Source organism: Rhineura floridana, chromosome 2 (genome assembly GCF_030035675.1).
Source record: "Rhineura floridana isolate rRhiFlo1 chromosome 2, rRhiFlo1.hap2, whole genome shotgun sequence".
NCBI classification, from domain to species: Eukaryota; Metazoa; Chordata; class Lepidosauria; order Squamata; family Rhineuridae; genus Rhineura; species Rhineura floridana.
The window spans coordinates 104,782,559-104,802,267 of record NC_084481.1 but is presented as its reverse complement, the minus strand read 5'-3'; the positions used below and the strand labels follow the sequence as shown (position 1 = coordinate 104,802,267).

The following is a 19,709-nucleotide window of genomic DNA, read 5'->3' as shown; positions in this document are numbered from 1 at the left end:
ATCAAAACTGGAGAATGCGGGCATCGATCCCGCTACCTCTCGCATGCTAAGCGAGCGCTCTACCATTTGAGCTAATTCCCCTTCCTAGAAAAAGTATTCCTATTGGATTTCAAATGATGTTCTTAATAAATTACGTTCCTTGTTATCCTCTCCCAATCCAGTTAAAGAAGCCGTTGTTGTCAGGCAGTTTGATACCTCCAATTTTACTAAGAAGGCGTGGTTTCTCACACCGCCCAATAGTGAAGCGGGTTCGCTTGTAGTAATTTGTTTCCTTCTGTTCATGCTCATTGGTCTGAGTTCTTCGGTAAGCCATTGGCCACTATTGGTTTATTTTTAAATAGAGTGGAGGTTTCAGTTGGACAATATGAACGCCCTTCAAGTGACGTAAGTTCGTTGCTAAGGCGTGAAGGTGGGAAGTTAGAGGTACCCATCCGAATACACTGATTGGGTAAAATGAAGTCGTGACCCCGGCCTTTATCTCCTTTATTGCCCAATGGTGAGGTGCCTGGCTTGTGATCGACGACACAGTGGAACCAGTAGGAAACAGAGACTTTTGCCATTGTCCAATAGAAGAGGTGATTGATGAGGAAAGGTGTGATCCGTAGAGAGTTGATTGGCAGGAATGGGGGGACGGGGACAGAGGAGGGCTCGGAGGAGCTGATATGTCCGCCATCTTGAAGAGTCGGTGATGGTGGCGAGCAGCACTTTTCCCGCCTGAGGGGGGGTGTCCGCTAGGGGAGAAGAGGTGCGTTTGCTGAGGGGAGGGGGCTCTGTGAGTTGGGTCAATTTCAGCGGTTTGAGTTTAATTGTTCTTCTTGTGGCTCGAGGAGAGTTAAAGGGGAGGGGGGCTGCGCTCCTTCCTCTGAGGAATCGGGTGGGCGACGGGAAAGCTGAGGAACTGAGCTTAAGTAGAAGACGGTTCTTTCCTCCGTCGCTTAATCACCTATATCAACCCCACCTCTCTTTCCCGTGATTCTCTCGATTGCAGGGCAAAGCGGGATTAAGCCCTTCTGTGTTCTCTCGTTCTGTCCCCCTCCCTACCACTCTACTCCCAGCGGTGGCCTAAGTGGCCCGATTTGTTTTGCTTCCTGAGATATGTCTGCCGCCGCCCCCTCCCCCTCCATTCTGTGCCGCAGCGGCCTTGTCTCCCTTTCCTCTCTGCCTCTGCCATGGGAGGAGGGGGTGAGAAGCGAAGGTACCCCGGCATCTTTTCTTCTGATGGCGTGGGGCGTGTGTGTGTCCGAGTTAGACCCTTCCCCTGCCGAAGAAGGAATTCACCACCTCTTCCTAGAAGGTGGCAGTGACCCCTACACGCACCCTCATTCTCCCGGTCTTGTCCGAGTGGTACTTGCCGGCATGCGAACTCCTCTGGACAGTTTCCTCTCCGTCTTTCTTACGAAAAATTAGTATTGGCGTGATCTTTCTTCTCCATTTCTCTAATCCGTAAACAATCTTGGGTCTCCCTTCCTTGCCTGAGCGAAGGCTTGAAGTTAACATTTGCTTAAGGGTAGGAGAAGTGTTTCTGGGATGTGAATTTAGGTGGTGGGAACCTATTTGCTGTATCCTGCTGGAGTGGCTATGATATGCCTATCTTAATAAAGCAGGATATGAGCATCCTTCTTCAGGCGAAGAGTTTTGGCGGGATTTAAAGTTTCTATTCCACAAAAATAAAACACCTTCCATATTGCTAGCTCTTTCCCCTGCTTCTATGGTCACTTCTTTCTGGGCAAAGTTAGAGGGATAGTATTCATTTTAGTTGATACTTAAAAGCGAGAAAAAGCAGACAAATTGAAATAACACATTTTTATTCAGATTGAGATACTAGTGAAAACAACTTGCAATAAGAATCCTTAATTTAAGATTGGGAGGTTAGAAAGTTCTCTATGTACTCTTTCATTATAATAGTTGTTGGAACACTTTTCTCTGGTATTGTGGAATCACTTTATGGTATATTAACTTCTCTCTCTGTAGAGAAGCATGGATAGGTGGGGGAAGACAAGTCAGTTTCACCTTCAGTTCCCTCCTCCTTTGCCCTCTGGTGAAACTGATATGGTCTGGAGAAAATCTTGTCTATTTCATATATGGCCCTTCCCTTGCTATCATTTCCCTACTCCTGCTCACAGGATGAGGGTCAGCAGTGTTTGTTTTTTCCCTTTAAAAGGGCATGTATGTGCACTGGTGCTGGTGGCACAGTAGTTCTTTAATTTTCTTTTTAAATGAAGAAACTGACAAGGAATCAGTGTCTCTGGCAGAAGCAGTGAGATGAAGGAAATTGCATGGGGTGTGGTTGAAGAATAATTGGATGATAGCACCTGAATGTAGTACAAGGGCAGTATGGACCAGCATCTCACCAGATGCAGTATGGGCCAGTAAGTTATCTTTTTCTGCATCACGTGGAGATGGTATGGTGACATGTAAAGAGAAAAACCTTGATTTGTGAGTAGAATGTACACTAGGCAGGAAAGTCTCCCAAGTGATAATAGGAAGGTGATTTTGGCTTATGATCTGCTGCTGTGACCTCTCACACAGAACGTCCATCACACACACACACCCATCACCCAGCTCTGCTTTACATCTCTGCATGTCACAAGGAAGCACAACCCTTCTGTTTACTTTCATCCAGTCCCTAGGCTCTGGTAGTTTGTAAAATGGTACAATGTTTTCAATGATACTATGCAGTGGAATCTGTTTGGGTTGAATTAGTAATACTAATATCTGAACTCCACTAATTACTTATTTTCCCCACACTAGAAAATATGGGGTTCAAGCGATCATACTGATAGACATTCTACATCATTTCTATAGTTTTCCTGTGAAAAATATTATTGAGGAAAAAAGTCCTGTCAACAACAGCGACAGGGTACATTGAAGGTAAGGACTAGGTGGAAGCAGACTTGGAGAATGGATAATTGCCTGCAAGATAAAATGGGCTAACATTCAAAACAATGAAAAATCTCTTGATATGGGGCAAATGTGTTTGGAGTGCTCTGATTTCCAGGCTTTAATATCTAAATCTGCATGTACACCCAGCCAGATTAGGGTCAGGAAGGATTTCTTTCCCATATTGACTGTTGACTGACTGTTTTTCATGTTTTCCCTTGTATTGTATGGTATCCTTATTGGCTTCCATCTATATTTTAAACCATTGATCCTTTCCTCTACGCTACAGGCATTTCAAGAAATGGTGTGGCTTTCTTGATTTTGTAATGCACTAGTTTTCTAGATTTGAATTTTTAAATTTTGTTTTCACAGATGGTACTTGCAGTAGTTTTTGTACCTCTCAACTCTAAGTATAACGGAGAAAAAAACACCCTACATTGGCTAGAGCAGGGTTTCCCAAACTGTGGTCTTCGGACCACCGGTGGTCCATGAGATTCATTCAGGTGGTCTGTGACATATCTCGAATTGTGGTTGAAGATGGGAGACAGCACATCAATTGTATTAAATACAGTAATATCTCAGTTAACAAATCCTCCTGAAAGAAGCTCCTTTTAACGAAGGCTTTTTGGGGTGTGAGGGGGCATACACTCTGACATAGAATGTGGCTCCTTGTTTACTGGATTGTGGCTGCTGTAGGCAGCTCTCGCATGGCTGGAGTGGTGCTCCTTGCCAGATGGTGCACACACCTCCGCAAAAACAGTGCTTCTGGTGCCCTGGAAGCATTGTTTATTGCAGACATGTCTGCTCGACTGTAGGGCAGGATGGGCAGAGAGAGAGAGAGAGAGAGAGAGAGAGAGAGAGAGAGAGAGAGAGAGAGAGAGCAAGCAAGCACGGGGTGGTGAGGGTGGCTGCCCGATGCCTGCCTGCTTGCCTGCCTGAGTGGCAAGGAGAACTGTGATCATAGCTTTAGATTGCTATAGCAAGATGCTGCATGATAAAAGAAAAAAGGCAAAGCAGGCATCGCTGGATGCATATTGGAAGAAGCCTTCAAGTGGTCTGTATGCAAGGCTTATCTGACCTGGTTGTTTCATTTCAGACATGCTTATTGTTAGTTTTGAATAAAAAGTTCGCTGAAATATGTTGAACTGCTCTTTTTTGTGGTTTAGGAATCTATCCCTGTTCTTTCCATGTTATGCCTACCTCTGGTACCACAGTTAATGTAAAGAAGCAATGTCCAGGGACGCATGTACTTCATTAACTGAGATATTACTGTATCCATATTGTTTTTAATGTATTTTTATTGCTTCCTTTATTTCTTGCATTTTGTTGTATTACTCTCAGAATTCTATGCAATTCAAATGGTAATGGTAAAATACGATTTATAAGAAATCAAAGAAGCAATAAAAATACAATTACAGATTGCATAGAACCTAGCACAGCATGTTACAAGCGACAGAACAGGCAGAAAAATCATTAAGTGGTCCACCAAGACGCACAACAATTTTTAAGTGGTCCGTGGGAGAAAAAAAGTTGGGGAACCACTGGGCTAGAGCATGCAATGCATTTTAAACATACTTCTTCCTGTATCCCACCTAATCTATTTTATTTTCATCCTGCTTTTCATACAAATCCCAGAGTGGCATTAACACCTGCAAGTGATATATTTCAGGCTAAAAATAATTTATAGCATCAGTTGTGGAAAATATCCTTAATATACATAGATTATATGACCATAAAGTTCTTCGAGCTGCGGGATTATTTTTTTAAAAAGTTGCCCCAAGAATTTGATTGAAGGGATAAACATATTCTAAATAATTTTTAAAACTTCTCTGCTTGTGGGAAATGTAATTTTTGTATGATCAAGACTGCCAAAAAAGACCAGATGGTAAATGCCCTTTCTTGTATGTCATAGGTGACAGGAGCTGAAGGCATTTTTTCACTTGAAACTGAGGCTGCAATCCTTACTTTCTAATTTGGGAATAAGCTGTGTTGAACTCAAATGGGAGTTACTCCTGAGTAGACATGTATAGAATTGCACCGTCAGTGTTTTTTTTTTACTTTTTTTGAGTGCTGTTTGAGAGAGAATGCAGGAGTTGCTTCAAAATTAAATGCCTTTTCTAGCCAATATAGGTTCTATGCTCTCATTACGGGAGAAGTGAAAAGATTTTCACATATTTCACTTAAAACAATTCTGAAGATTGAGTTACAAAATGGTTCATGCAGCCCAATGCTAGATAGTTGAGATGTGCCTAAAACCACTGAAATTAGCTGATTAGCTTCAGTTCTGTGCATTGTGTAATTACTCTTGAAAACTGGTGATGGTATGCAATACAGTAGTAGGTTAACGAAATGATTCTTTGGTTTTTGAGCCAAAGCAGACCAGATGTCAGAGATCTGTGATTAAATCTGTTTTATTTTTTCTTAAAGTAGCCATAGAAGCCCCTGAACTGGGTCAAGAGCACAGTGCTTGGGGATTTTTGAACCCTTCCCCTTTGCTTTTTTCCTGGTGTAATTCCCTCACCCCCTTTAGCTGCTACTTACACAAATGGAGAAAATGTACAGGTACACCTAAAGCATCTTATAGTGGGTCAAACAGATTTGTGGTTGGGAGAGGTGCAATTTGCACCCACCAAAAGGCATGGGACAAAGAATTAAAACCCTCAGCTCTGTGGTCTTGATCTAATTTGGGAGTCTGTGGTCTGTTTTCAAAAGAGTTCTGAAGCTATAAGAGATGGATCAGTGATCTCCAACATTTCATTTTATTTGGTCCTTGGTTTACTGTAAAAAAAAAAATCCAGAGAAACAAAACCTAGTTTTTGACTTCATCATTAAGTTCAAATTTGAGATTGGAGGTTAGTAACACTGTACCGAAAGATGCATACTGAATAACAATCCTGCATTTTTTTAGTATGAAAAGATGATATTAGAGACTAGTTAAAAGGTGGTGTAGAGCTATAATTTACATGAATGATTGTATAGGTTCAAATTGATTGTTTTCGTGAAAGGCCATTGCAAGGGCAAAATTAATCAGAATTTATAGGTAAAAGATCAAGGGCAATATTCTACCAACACGACCCACCAGTGCAAGGATTACCGCTTGCATAATAGTACCTTTCCTCTCTCCTTCCCCTGCACCCTCCTCAAATCTGCTCCAGACAATTGGGGGAACCCCCTAGAACAAATGTAAGGGGCATGTGGGGGGAGTTACGTTGAACAAGCAGAAATCCTTGTACTGACTGAGATACTTGGCACTATGTTAAATATAACCCCAAGTCTGGCTTACAGAAATGCAAACAAATGCACCTTAAAACCAGTAATACTAAACATATATGAACTAGAACAACTGGCTTGTGTATGGAACTCAGAAAAGCAGTTTGCTCTAGGTTAATCCTTCTTGAACACTGATCTCTGTGTGTAGGCCTTTTTCGTTACACATGCTAGTAAGAACTCTGAATACTGTAGCGGAGCCTAAGTGCTAAGTCTTGCTTGAATGATGGGTTAGGAATAACATTGATTTAGAGTTGATGTGCTGGGAAATGTTACAAAGAAAATAGGTGTGAATCTCTGAAGTTAGTGCTTAGCAATGAAATGGCTGAGTAGGCTAATGATACCAAATTGATCAAGGTGGTAAAAACAAAAAAGAGGTTAGGAGGAGCTCCAAAAGGATCTCTCCAGCCTGAACGAATGGGTGTTAAAATAGCAAATCCAATTCAGTGTAAGCAAGTATATAAAGCAATGCACATTGGGACAAACATTTCTAACTTCACACATACACTAATGGAGTCTGAACTAGTGGTGACTCACCAGGAAAGAGACTTTGACCTTGTAGTGGATCACTTGATGTGAAAAAGCTGAATTCTGTATTAGGGATCATTAGGTAAGGGATTGAAAAATAAAACTACCACTATAATACCATTATACAAATTCTGTGGTATGACTGAACTTTGAATACTGTGTACAGTTTTGGTTGGTGCATCTCAAAAACAGGTTATTGTAGAGTTGGAAAAAGGTTCAGAGGAGGGCAATCAAAGTGATCAAGGGGATGGAGAAACTCTCCTACGAGGAAAGATTATGTTTGGGGCTTTTTAGTTTCAGAAAAAAGCAAGTAAGAGGAAATGATAGAAGTGTATAAGATTATGCATGGTGTGATAAAGAGAAGTTTTCCTAGATACTAGAGCCTGGTACTATCCAATGAAGCTGAATGTTGGAAGATGCAGGACAAAGGAAAGTACTTCTTCCCATAGCACATAGCTAAACTATGGAAGATGTAGTGAAGGCCATCCACTTGGATGTGTTTAAAAGAGATTTAATTCATGAAAGAGAAGGCTTTCAATGGCTACCAGCCATGATGGTTATGTACTGCCTCTAATGTGCCTCTTAATGCCAGTTGCTGGAAATCACAAGTGGGGAGTGCTGTTACCCTCATGTCCTGCTTGCAGGCTTCCCATAGGTATCTGGCCAATAGAGCAAGATTCTGGACTCGATGAGCCTATAATCTGATCCAGCAGGGCTCTTACGTTTTCTTCTAAAAATACTTGATGCTTTTAAAGATAACTTGAAGTAGAACAAGAAGTGTCAAAGGAAACTTAACCTTGGAGTAGTATGTGCCTAAAAAGTAGGCTCTGATTATTTAGTGAACTTCAGATCCCCATGGTTCTACTGTCTCTATGAGTTTCAATAGAAAATTATTCTCCTTCAGATTGATCTAAGATTTGTAGCCTACCTTTTCTACTGCCAGTTCTAAAGCAAGGTGATCAGCCAGTCCTGCAGATATTCTGTTGAATTACAAGAGTGTATCAGAGTCCATGGAAGGAGTGCTGCAGGTTTTTCTGAAGGTTGTCTTTTCTATTTAAAATTGTAAAGGTTTATCAAAGATGTTTAAACAAAGCATAATTACAAAGATCTTCTAGAAAATATGGAAGCTGTAAGTATCAGGGCTTGATCTAACTATCTGTAGAATCTGATGTTCTCTTGTTTTAGTGTCATAGTGCAGTTGTCCTTTCTGATAGCCATTTCCAAGTCTTCCATTTTTGTGTCTTATATCATTGGTGCTATAGAGATGTGTTTAGCTTCAACGATAGTTTAGAAAATATACTTTTGGCCAGGCGGGGGAAACTATGGTTGCATTTGCAGTTAAAAGTAAGAATATATATCTGAAAAAAATCTGCTTTTTGTCACTGGTTGAGATAATTGGCTACCATTTCAAATTCGGCATGCTTAGGGTTGATGTTGAAATGAAATATAGCTCTAACAAGGTTAAAAGGCAGGACACTTCTACAGATATTCTTAGAAGAGAGAGAAAACTGTTTAACTTTTCTCTTTCCCTGTCCCCAATCTTTTGAAGAAAAAAAAAAGTTTCCTCTGAAAATGCAACTTCTGTGAACCAGTTGTTTCTCAGGTTGCTTGTTGTTTGGGAGGCTACTCCCTGTTGAAAGTCCTAGTTCCCATTCCAGAGATCCTCATGCATAGGGGCTTGCCTTTGTCAAAGAGTTGGATGGGCGCGCAGACCTGGCATGTATTATGGAAACTTGGCTGGACGAAGCCTCTGCTCCAATTCTTGAGGCCATGTGTCCGCCAGGTTTCCGTTACGCACAGCAGCCGAGGGTGGGAAGGCGGGGAGGGGGTGTGGCAGTCATCTATCGAGAGTCCTTGGTTTTTGCCAGACCTCCCCTCCATAGGACTCAATTTGTTGATTGTATGTACTGGAGGTTGGGCCCAAAGGGCAGTTTAGGGATCTTGCTGGTGTACCGCCCACCCCGCTGCACGGCAGATTCCCTGGCCGAGGTGCTGGAGGTGGTCTCGGCTGTACGGGCATTGTCCCCAGAGCTGTTGGTTCTGGGTGACTTTAACGTGCATGCCGAGGCCGCTCTCATAGGAGCCCCTCGGGATTTCCTGGAAACCATCGCTTCCTGGGAACTGTACCTAAGTAATACTGGGCCCACCCATGTAGCCGGTCATGCTCTCGACCTAGTATTTGTCCTGGGAGAGGAGAGAAGTGGTCTGAAGTTGGGAGTGATTCTTGCCACTCCTGTGTCATGGTCAGACCACTACCTGGTAAATATGGACTTCTCGTTGCCATGCCTCCTCCGCAGGGGTGAAGGACCTATTAAAATGGTCCGCCCCAGACGCCTGATGGATCCGGATGGATTCCTGACTGCGCTTGGGGAATTGGAACCTGCTGAAGGTCGCCCGGTCGAAACCCTGGTGAAGGAGTGGAACGTGGGGATCACCAGGGCATTAGACCGGGTGGCTCCGAAACGTCCTCTCCCCCTGAATAGAACTCAGCTAGCACCATGGTATACACCACGGTTGCGTAGTCTGAGACAGGAGGTGAGACGACTAGAGCGCCGGTGGCGGAAATCCCGCTCCGAAGATGTCCGGACACAGGTTAGAGCAGCAGTAGCTGCCTACCAAGTGGCAATAAAGGTAGGAAAGAAGGCTTTCTTTGCTGCCTCTATTGCGTCTGCAGAGTGCTGTCCCAGGAGGCTGTTCCAGGTGGTCCGAAGTCTGGTCGGTCCAGTTGCTCAGGAACCCTTGGAACAGTCAAAGGCCTCCTGTGACTTATTAGCAAAACACTTCGCCGATAAAATCGAACACTTACGGAGCTCGATCCCGTGCGCCGTGGACACAGTGGATGAACCAGAGTTGGCCAGTTGCATTCCGGTAAATTGGGATCGGTTTCGGCTTCTCCCTTCTGAGGAAGTGGACAAGGTGCTTTCATCTGTGAAGCCAACCACTTGTCTTACTGACTCCTTCGTGGCTCCTTGTGAGCTGCAGAGAGAAATTGGGCGAGGGGATCAAAGCGGTGGTAAACGCATCCTTGAAAGAGGGTGTGATGCCATCAGCCTTCAAGGAGGCAATTGTAAAGCCCATCTTAAACAAGCCCTCCTTGGATCTCCAAGTATTCGATAACTTCCGCCCAATTTCGAATCTGCCATTTCTGGGCAAGGTCATTGAGCGAGTGGTGGCCAACCAGTTGTCAGCACACTTGGATGAAACGGATTATTTGGATCCATACCAGTCGGGTTTCAGGACTGGTCACGGAACTGAAACAGCCTTGGTCGCTCTGGTAGATGATTTGAGGAGGGCATTAGATAGGGGAGAATCCACCTTTCTTGTCCTCCTCGATCTCTCAGCGGCTTTTGATACTGTCGACCACAGTATCCTTCTGCTTCGCCTAGAGGGATTGGGAATTGGAGGCACTGTATTACAGTGGTTCCATTCCTTTCTCTCCGATAGGTACCAACAGGTAGCGTTGGGGGAGGAGGTATCAGACCCTTGGCCTCTCAGTTGTGGTGTGCCACAGGGCTCTATCCTCTCTCCCATGCTATTTAACATCTATATGAAGCCGCTGGGGGCAATCATCAGGAGATTTGGGCTGCAGTGTCATCAATATGCGGATGACACTCAGCTCTATCTCTCGTTTAAATCTTCACCAGAGTTGGCTGTGGAGACCTTGTCCAAGTGCCTGGAATCCGTGAGTGGATGGATGGGAAGGAACAAGCTGAAGTTGAACCCTGATAAGACCGAGGTACTACTTGTGGGGGACAAGAGAAGGTTGGGCGACATTGACCTGAAGTTCAACGGGGTGAGTCTACCCCTAAAGGACCAGGTCCGCAGCCTTGGGGTTGTGCTTGATTCCAGGCTGTCCATGGAGGCTCAGATTTTGGCAGTGAGCCGGGCAGCCTGGTACCAACTACACCTCATACGAAGGCTGCAACCCTACCTTCCTGTTCACCAGCTCCCACTAGTGGTACACGCCCTGGTCACCTCTCGTTTGGACTACTGTAATGCGCTCTACGTGGGGATACCCTTGAAAACTGTCCGGAAATTACAACTGATACAAAATGCGGCGGCTCGACTACCTACGAATAGTTGCCGCCGAGATCACATCACACCAGTGTTGTTCGACCTACACTGGCTACCAGTTGTTTTCCGACCCCAATTCAAGGTGTTGGTATTGACCTTTAAATCCCTACACGGTTCCGGCCCAGTTTATCTCACGGAGCGCCTTCAACGCCACCAATTATGCCGCCCGACAAGATCGGCCACACAGGGCCTTCTCTCAATCCCGCCAACAAAAACAGCCAGATTGGCGGGTACAAGAGAGAGGGCATTCTCAGTGGCGGCCCCCACTCTTTGGAACTCCCTCCCACAAGATCTCCGGCACGCCTCTTCTTTAAATGTGTTTCGGAAAGCCTTAAAGACCTGGCTCTTTCAGCAGGCCTTCGGGGTATCTGGGGAGGGTTAATTGTTATAACTGAAATGCCTCCTGCCCAGTTTTAATATTGTTGCTGCAGATGTGTTGTTTTTATATTGTATTACTGTATTTTATCAATTGTATTTTAACAGTTTTGTAAGTCGCCTAGAGTGGCCATTGGCCAGATAGGCGATGAAGAAATTAAATTTATTATTATTATTATTATTATTATTATTATTATAGTATTGTACACCACATATAAGAGGGTGGGGACTGCCTGAAATTGGCACTGATCGCTGGGTCAGATGAATGTAGACTTCCTTTCTTTAGAACCCTTCTGTATGTGTAAAAGAAAAAAAACCAGCAGAGGAGTTATCCTTGCTGGATTGACCCATTGATACCAGTTCCCCAGGTGGTGAGAACTTTCAGGGGCAACACTTACCCAAGTTTGGTTTTCTTTTGGGGGGGTATACCTGGATGTCTGTGGCATTTTAAAAAAATACTTGGTTTTATTTAAAAATATACATGTTGAACATAGGTGGGAGGAAATGACTTAAATATCGCACATCTCCAGAGAAAGGCACCCTTAAACCCCCAAATGCTTTTAGCTTACTGTTCTCAATTCTGCTACTACCTATGTCATTCTGTATCTCATTCTGTTTCCCCAAACTGTTCTGTTTGTGCTCTCTTTGGTTGGCCCCTCCCTTCATCTGTAGGGGGGTGATGAGTCACTTCTTGGTCAGTGGAGGATTGGACCATACAGGAATGGGTTAACTCCTCCTGGAGGCAGAGTCAAATCACTTTAAAAAAAGTTTGTTAGTGGCCAGCCTGAAGGGGAGGTAACCTCTCTACTTCCAGTTCTTGACTCTTCCTCTAACAAGTAACAGAGTCAGCTTAGTCCTCCTGTATGCACCCAAGGGATACAGGGAAAGTTTGTTCTTTTGTTTGTGAATGCCTTTTGTCTTTAGATTGTCAGCCAGTCTTTGAAAGCAGCTGCTTCTCTCTTCTCTCTCTACTGCCACCTGTCAGTGATCAGGCAGACAACCACAGGGGAGGAAGGGTGTGTGTGTTCTTCTTTGGTGTTGGCATGCACCGGAACCCAAGGTAGCCAGGATCTGTCCCAGGCCCCTCCTGCAATCCTCTTCCAGCACGCCTACCTTCAGCTGAGAGGGGAAGTTCCTGGCAGGGTGTGGATTGACAGAGGTCGCAACAGGAGCAACGATAGGTCTCTTGCACTCTGGGTATTTTTCCCCCAGCCAGGCCCTTTGGCAATGCACTTCCATTTTGAGCAGCCGCTGCCTTGCCATTCAGGTACAAAGCTTTCTTATTTGAGAAGGGGAGGTGTGCACCCTGCCCTGCCCTCTTGCCTTCTTTAGGGACTCTGATGGCCAGTGGGGTAGGGTGCTTTCATTTGTCCTCTGCTGAGGAATATAGTGGGTCTCCAAGTATGGAGGATAGCCTCCAGACAGGAAATCTCCTTGTTCCTTGGGCATCCATAGTGGATGTCATTTTGGATTCTCCAACCAAAGTGGTTTTGGTTTCTTAACCTCCCTCCTCACAGCCAGTGGGGGGAGGGGAGGCCCACACTCCAACTTTTGGGGGAAAGCATGGCAAAACCTGCCATTTGGAGACGTCCTCTTCTTCTGCAGCCATGCTAGCCTGGCTTAATAAGGCCATATTGTGGGAGGCGGGGGCTTCATTAGCCAAGTGTTGGTCCCTCACTCATAAGAGAGAGCACCAGGCATTCTAGGGCCTGTTTTTTAACTCATTATTTCTCCTGCTCTTCCTCATCAGACTTCAGTTCAGATGGGGAGGGAGAAGAGCAAACACAACTCAAAAGTTGAAAATCTCTCATAAATGCAAAAGTCATTCCTAATTTTTCTAGTTCTCATTTTTCCCTTAGCCCTGATTCAGTTGGGGAAGGTGCCCCACTGCTGACTGGTTCTTCGGTCTCAGAGATGGAGGTGGGGGAACTCTTGGGGGAGGACAACCCCCTGTCCTCACATAAAAGGCTATACTCTCTGGATTCATACTCTCTTTTGGTCTCCATGGCTGTGGTGTGTCTCCAGTTGGAGTGTTCTCCAAAGAGTCAGCTGTGGAGGAAATTGAGGAAGAGGAGCAGGGATTCCCTGATGTCTTTCCAAAGTCTGGAGATCAGTATGTAGCCATTCTGTTTCCAAAATTCTTTAAAGATATTGTTAAGGAGGAGTGGGAACAACCATCCAAGTCTAAATCTCATTTGCTCTCCAAGAAGCTCTATGGGTTACCTGCCACTGTGATGGATAGTTTCAGGGTCCCAGCCAAATATGACCTGATGTTTGTCTTTGGGGACCAAACAGTCATTCCTAAGGAGAGGTGGGACAGCCTTTATGATCAAAGTGACAGATTCAGCAAGGTAGCCCTAAAGTGCACTCATGAAGCCTCAGCACTAACTAAGAGAATCTCTGCAGCTACTTCCTTCCTAGTTCAGGCTGCAATCAAATAGGCCAGGGCCCTTATAGCCAAGATCCTCCCGGATGCAAGACACATCAGGGAGGGGCTGAACAAAGTAGCAAAAACAGTGGAGTTCCTGACAGACTCTTCAGTGGACAGCCTAAAGTACTTGGCATGCACATTGGGCTACTCGGTGGTGAGATGTAACATCTGGCTTAAACAGTGGGAAGTGGACCACCATTCCAAAGCCAGCTTATTACATCAGTGGCCAGCTCTTTGGCAAGTCTCGATTGACACCTGATGGAGACCAAAGTTTAAAAAGAAGGCTCTATTTTCCGCTCCCAAGCAGGATGACAGCAAGGCATATCCATCCACCTACAGAAACAGGCACCCATTCTGCTGCTCCTGGAATTCTTCCTGGAACTCATCATGCCAGCAGAATTGACCTACCTTCTTGGGAGGCAGTTTCAACAAGCACTGCCAGGGGTCCAAGACCAACACCAAGCAGCCTCAGGCTTGATGCCAGAAGTATCCAGGTGGGAGGCAGGCTTCAACCTTTTGTTCTTGCTTGGATGCCCTCCACTTCAAATAAATGAATCCTGGATGCCATCACATTGGACTATTCTCAGTTATACGCCACTGTGCCACGGGACAGGTGGTTGGCAGCCTCACTATCACACAAACAGGAAAAGTTCCAAAGAAAGCTAGATGCCATTTCTTACCTACTTGAGATAGGTGCCATAGTACCACAACATCAGCTTTCCTCTGGGATGTTCACTGGGTTCTTCACAGTGCCCAAATGCAATGCTGACTTTCATGTCATCTTGGACTTAAGGTTCCTGAGTGGATTCATCTTGTTCAAGAAGTTTGAGAAGCAGACCCCCGGGTCCATTGTGGAAGCCATCCAGCCAGGGGACTTCCTGGGATCCATTGATCTCATGGAGGTGTACTTACATGTCCCCATAATACCATAGCACAGTCGTTTTTTGTCTTTCACTCATGGTCAGTATCAATACAGGGCCTGTCCGGCTGCGGGGCAGCCTGCCTCTCCAGATTTGCCCAAGGGAAATGGCAGGCTTAGGAACAACGCCAATCCATCAGTAGGCTGGAACTCAGGGCTATTTGATGGGTGCTCTAGGAGTTCCTCTCCCTTCCATCTCACGTGCACATGCTGGTGCGCATGGACAACTTAATGGCAAAGCACATGCGATTCATCAAAGGGGTACCAAACTGGCACCCCTGCAGGAAGAGACTGGTCTACTGTTTGAATGGGCGGAGCATCATCTGGCATCCATCTCAGCTATCCAGGTGCAGAAGTCCCTGAACACCCATGCTGACTGACTGAGCAGGGAACAAGTACAACACAGAACTAGAAAGTGTTCCCCTTATCTCTCAGAGGTGGGGTCCCCATGCATGGACCTGTATGCCTCATCAGCAAATGCACAACTTGACAAGTTCATGTTCCAACACTGGGACCCCCAAGCTCAGGTGGGGAATGCACTGTCAGCCCCCTGGCCAAAGCCCCTTCTCTAGGCATTTTCTTCCCTGTCCCTCCTGTCCAAGTTCCTGAGCAGGATCCAGGCCCTCAAGGCCCAGGTAGTGCTAGTGGCTCCTCACTGGCTCAAGCAGCTGTGGTTCTCTGACCTAGTGGATCTCTGCTCCAGCCTGCCATGGCAGTTCCCCTCCAGGCTGAACCTTCTCTCTGAAGGCCCCATTCTTCATTCAGATCTGGATTGGCTCCAAATCAATTCTTGGAGGTTGAGTGTCAGTCACTGAGGGAGGAGGGCTTGTCCAAGAAAGTCATCAGTACCAACCTGGCTTCATGCAAAGCCTCCACGCAGAGAATCTATGACCTCACCTGGAAGGCCTTCAAGAAATGATGCAGATGCAAATAGCTGTCAGATAGGGACTGTCACGTGGGCATCTTCCTTGACTTCCTGCAGGACAGACTTGACAAGGGATTAACACCCAGCACACTTAGGAGACAGGCAGTGGCTCTGGGCAGTGTGCTCCCAGGGGGAGGGGGCACTCCATATCAGGGCATCCTCGAGTCAATGGCTTCCTCGGGAGGCGGCTCTCATCTTCCCTCCACCTTGTGCAGCACAGTTCCCCCTACTGGGATCTTACCCTGTTCCTCAGAGCCCTCATAGCCTCTCCCTTTGAGGCAGTCTGCTCCATTTCCATCAAAAACCTTACTCTCAAGATGGTTTTCCGCATGGCAGTCACATCAGCTAGAAGGGTAGGGGAACTGTGGCATAATAATAATAATAATAAAAAATAAAATTTTATTTGTGAGTCGCCTATCTGGCCGAGTTAACGGCCACTCTAGGCGACGTACAATAACACAATAAATACAACATATAAATAAAAAAACAGTCAATAATTTATCTGAAACCAGCCTTCCAATTAATAACATCATAAAAACTAATCCACCCCAAAAACCCTATAGGCCTGCCTGAATAGCCAGGTCTTCAAGGCCCGGCAGAAACCTATCAGGGAGGGGGCATGTCGAAGGTCAAAAGGAAGGGAATTCCAGAGGGTGGGGGCCACAAGCGAGAATGCCCTCTCTCTGGTCCGTACCAGCCTGGCTGTTTTGACTGGCGGGACCGAGAGGAGGTCTTGTGTGGCTGATCTCGTCAGGCGGCATAATTGGTGATGCTGGAGGCGCTCCTTCAGATAAACTGGGCCGAAACTGTATAGGGCTTTAAAGGTCAACACCAACACCTTGAATTGGGCCCGGTAAACAACTGGTAGCCAGTGTAGGTCTACTAACACCGGAGTTATGTGATCACGGCGACGGCTGTTCTTGATCAGACGTGCCGCCGCATTCTGTATCAGCTGTAATTTCCGGACCATTTTCAAGGGTAACCCCACGTAGAGCGCATTACAGTAGTCTAAGCGAGAGGAGACCAGGGCATGTATCACCCGTGGGAGCAGATGGGCATCATTAGGAAGGAGCTCTCCACTTTCTACACCAACAAGGTGTTCATTTGTCCTGACCCTAACTTCTTGCCCAAAGTTAGTTCTTTCCATAGTGGTTAGGACATCACCTTGCCCAATTTCTGTCCCAACTCTGTGCACCAAAAGGAAAAGAGGTGGCATGAGCTCAACATCAAACACATATTCAGGATCTACACAGACTGAACCAATCCCTGCAGGAAGACAGAGTTGCTGTTCATGTCCGTCAAGCAAGGAGTGCAGGGCCTCAATTTCCCAGATCTGCCATCAGCAGATGAGTGAGAGTTTGCATGATCAGGACCTACCAAGCCTGGGCCAGAACCCTGCCATGGGGTATCACTACACATTCTGTCAGAGGAGCAGCCACCACAGTGGTACTTCACAAAAATGCCCCACAGGAAGAAATTTGCAAGGCTGCCACCTGAGCGTACCCATCCACCTTCATTTGACACTATAAGGTGGACAAGTTCGCCTCTGCCGATGCATTTGGCAGGAGGGTTCTCCAGAGGGTAGTGTCCTAGATTTGCACCCCACCTGAGAATGTATAGGGTCACTGCTTCAGTACATCCCATTCCTGTGTACTCCATTCCTCCGCTGACTGAGACTAGAAAGTTGGCCTTACTGTGAAGTGTCCTTCTGGTCAGCAGAGAGTGGAGCATACAGCCGCACCCTGCGAAGGGTCCTAGTCTAATGGGTGGATGGGGTCCTGTCTCCAGGTGTGATTACATTCACATGGTAATCTAGATAGCATAGAGAGGGCTCCACACGACAACCTTCTATCCTGTTCTCTAATGTTCCATGATTCTTTTTCTATCCACTATTCAAGTTATGTATTTGTTTAGGTTTAATGGCCAGCTACTCAATGGTTCAGCTTTGTCATGAACTGAAATTAGGGTCATTAAACTTTTTTCCAAAATGATTTGACTGTGCTTCCAGGAGGAGTTAACCCATTCTTGTATGTTCTACTATCTGCTGATCCAGGAGGACATTTCATGATAAGGCCAACTTTTTTTTGTAAGTTTTACCAAAAATGACTTTCTTCATGTGTTTCCTTGTCCTCCTGGGCCATTTTACTTGTAATTTCTGTAACAATGGATATAGTTGGCATGTCTGGCCACTTCAAGAACTTCTAAGTATTTATTTATTACATTTATATACCGCCCCATAGCCGAAGCTGTCTGGGCGGTTTACAGCAATTAAAACATTAAAAACAAATATACAAAATTTAAAACACAAAAAAACAATTTAAAAACACAATTTAAAAAATTTAAAAACAATTTAAAAAGTAATCATTTTTGGTCTCCTTAATTCTCTCATGTGTTCCCAGAGCCCTGGCCAAGGGCCAGTGGGAGGGTAGCGCTCCCGTTCCACGATCTGTGGCAGTGTTGGCTCCCGACCCTGCCACGGATTGCGGAGAGAGAGCTCCAAGGCACCCCCCCATACAGTCAATGCGGCTTCGATAAACCTACATGCATGCCTCACCTATCTCTCCTGTCCCTGTGAATGCTGTGTGTGCTGTGTGTGTATGCCTCCTATCAACCAAGATGGTGGCAGGGGCTTCCCTAAGGGGCTGACATCCCTGCCACCATCCTGGTTGATGTCAGGCATGCGCTTGCAGCGCGCACATCATTCACAGGGATGGGAGAGGTGGGTGGGCTTTTTAGCTCTGCACCACTTGTTTGAGGGGTTGAGCTTTGGTGCCATGGGCCCGGCCCCAGCCCAGTGATGCCTGCTGCCAGCTCTCTCTGTGCTTCCGACTCCACAATTGGTAATCTTACAGCAATGCTTTATGGGAGGTATTGTGACAACCCATTTTTGCTCAACTGCATATGTTTGTCAAGGAAGGAGAAAAATAAGTGAATATAAAACTTTTTCAAAAATTCTATTTTAAATGTACCTTAAAAATAACATAGTTTAAAGAGGAATCTGAATGTAAAAGTACTCTTAATCTCTTGAAACTGAATTTGTGGCGCTCTATTTTATATATTAAAGCATTCTTTAATATGTAAAGGAATCTGGGTGAAAATATTAATTTTGAGGACAAGCATTATACTCACATTGGACAATACAATATATATTTATTAGTGTGCAAGCTGTCAATAGTTGACTTTGAATCAAACTTAGTGGGCTATGTTCAAGGTGCTGGTACTGCTGTACAAAGCCCCATACAGTGGTGAAATGAAATGGACTGCCTTCAAGTCGATTGTCAGCTCTTCACTGAGACAGCAGTGTCGGTGGGGGTGCAGGCAGGGCTGGAGATTCCTTGGTAATTGCCAGGCCGTAAGTCCTCAGCCGGCAGCTTGGCTATAAATCTGCCAGGCTAGCAAGGAGGAAGCAAGATAAGGGCAGAGGCCGTTCAAATCTTACGTGCCAAGCCAGAAATCCAGAAGAGACGTCAGTGAAGGTCCGGGTCTAGTTTGCCGAGAGATCAGTCCAAGTCAAGGTTCAGGGGATAGGAAGACACACAGTGGTCACGCCTGACATTGTAGTCAGCAACAAGCTGAAGCCAAGGTTTGACTTTTAAGGAGCAGGTTTGTCAGCAGGTGTGAGCCCTCAGCGTTTTGGCCTTAAGTGGACAGGCCTGCCCCTCTTCTGCCTGACCTTCTGCTGTCTACGTTCTGCAGGTGAGGGGGGAGTCTCCTGTTCACTGTCTGCGTCTGGCTGAAGGGCTTCAGCTGTGTCTGGGGTGCTCTGCAGCTGAGGGGGAGAAGGAGCTGGGTTCTCAGGAGTTTCCTCCGTTTCTCCTTCTGGGTCTGCTGCTGTTACTCCCGAGTCATCCTCGTCTGATGAGTCCTCTGACGGGGCCATGACATCGATCCCGACTTACGGCGACCTTATGAATAGGGTTTTTATGGTAAGTGGTATTCAGAGGGGGTTTACCATTGTCTTCCTCTGAGACTAAGAGGCAGTGACTGGCCCAAGGTCACCCAGTGAGCTTTCTGGCTGTGTGGGGATTCGAACCCTGATCTCCCAGGTTGTAGTCCAACACTAACCACTACACCACACTGGCTCAGGATACCTAAAATATTGTCTCTTTTCCTATGTATCCAGCCAATCACTGCATTCTGCAGGAAAGGGCATCCTGCAGATACCTGTCAGGAGGTTCATTCTGCATGATGTGGGCCTTTAGTGTGGCAGCACCTATACTTTGGAACCCCCTTCTGTTATATATAAGACAGGTACCTTCTCTATTGTCCTGTGCCTATTGAGGATGTTTCTCTCAACAAGCTTTCTAAGT

At 45.7% G+C, this 19,709-nt stretch overlaps 1 protein-coding gene and 1 non-coding gene across 9 annotated transcripts in view; one reads left to right on the top strand and one right to left on the bottom strand.

Moving 5' to 3' along the window:
- Window positions 1–8: 8 nt before the first annotated feature.
- Window positions 9–81, bottom strand: TRNAA-AGC (transfer RNA alanine (anticodon AGC)). The gene has a single exon. It is a non-coding gene; the product is annotated as a tRNA-Ala (tRNA).
- A 544-nt stretch (window positions 82–625) lies between these two features.
- PPP6R3 (protein phosphatase 6 regulatory subunit 3) overlaps window positions 626–19,709 on the top strand; it is a 158,084-nt gene continuing 139,000 nt past the window's right edge. For 7 of the 8 annotated variants that reach the window (XM_061609953.1, XM_061609948.1, XM_061609951.1 and 4 more), the window contains exon 1: window positions 626–745. The gene's annotated coding sequence lies outside the window, so the exon portion shown is untranslated. Of the gene's footprint in view, window positions 746–17,466; window positions 17,486–19,709 lie in introns of those variants that run through there. The other variant, XM_061609947.1, reaches the window with a different exon arrangement.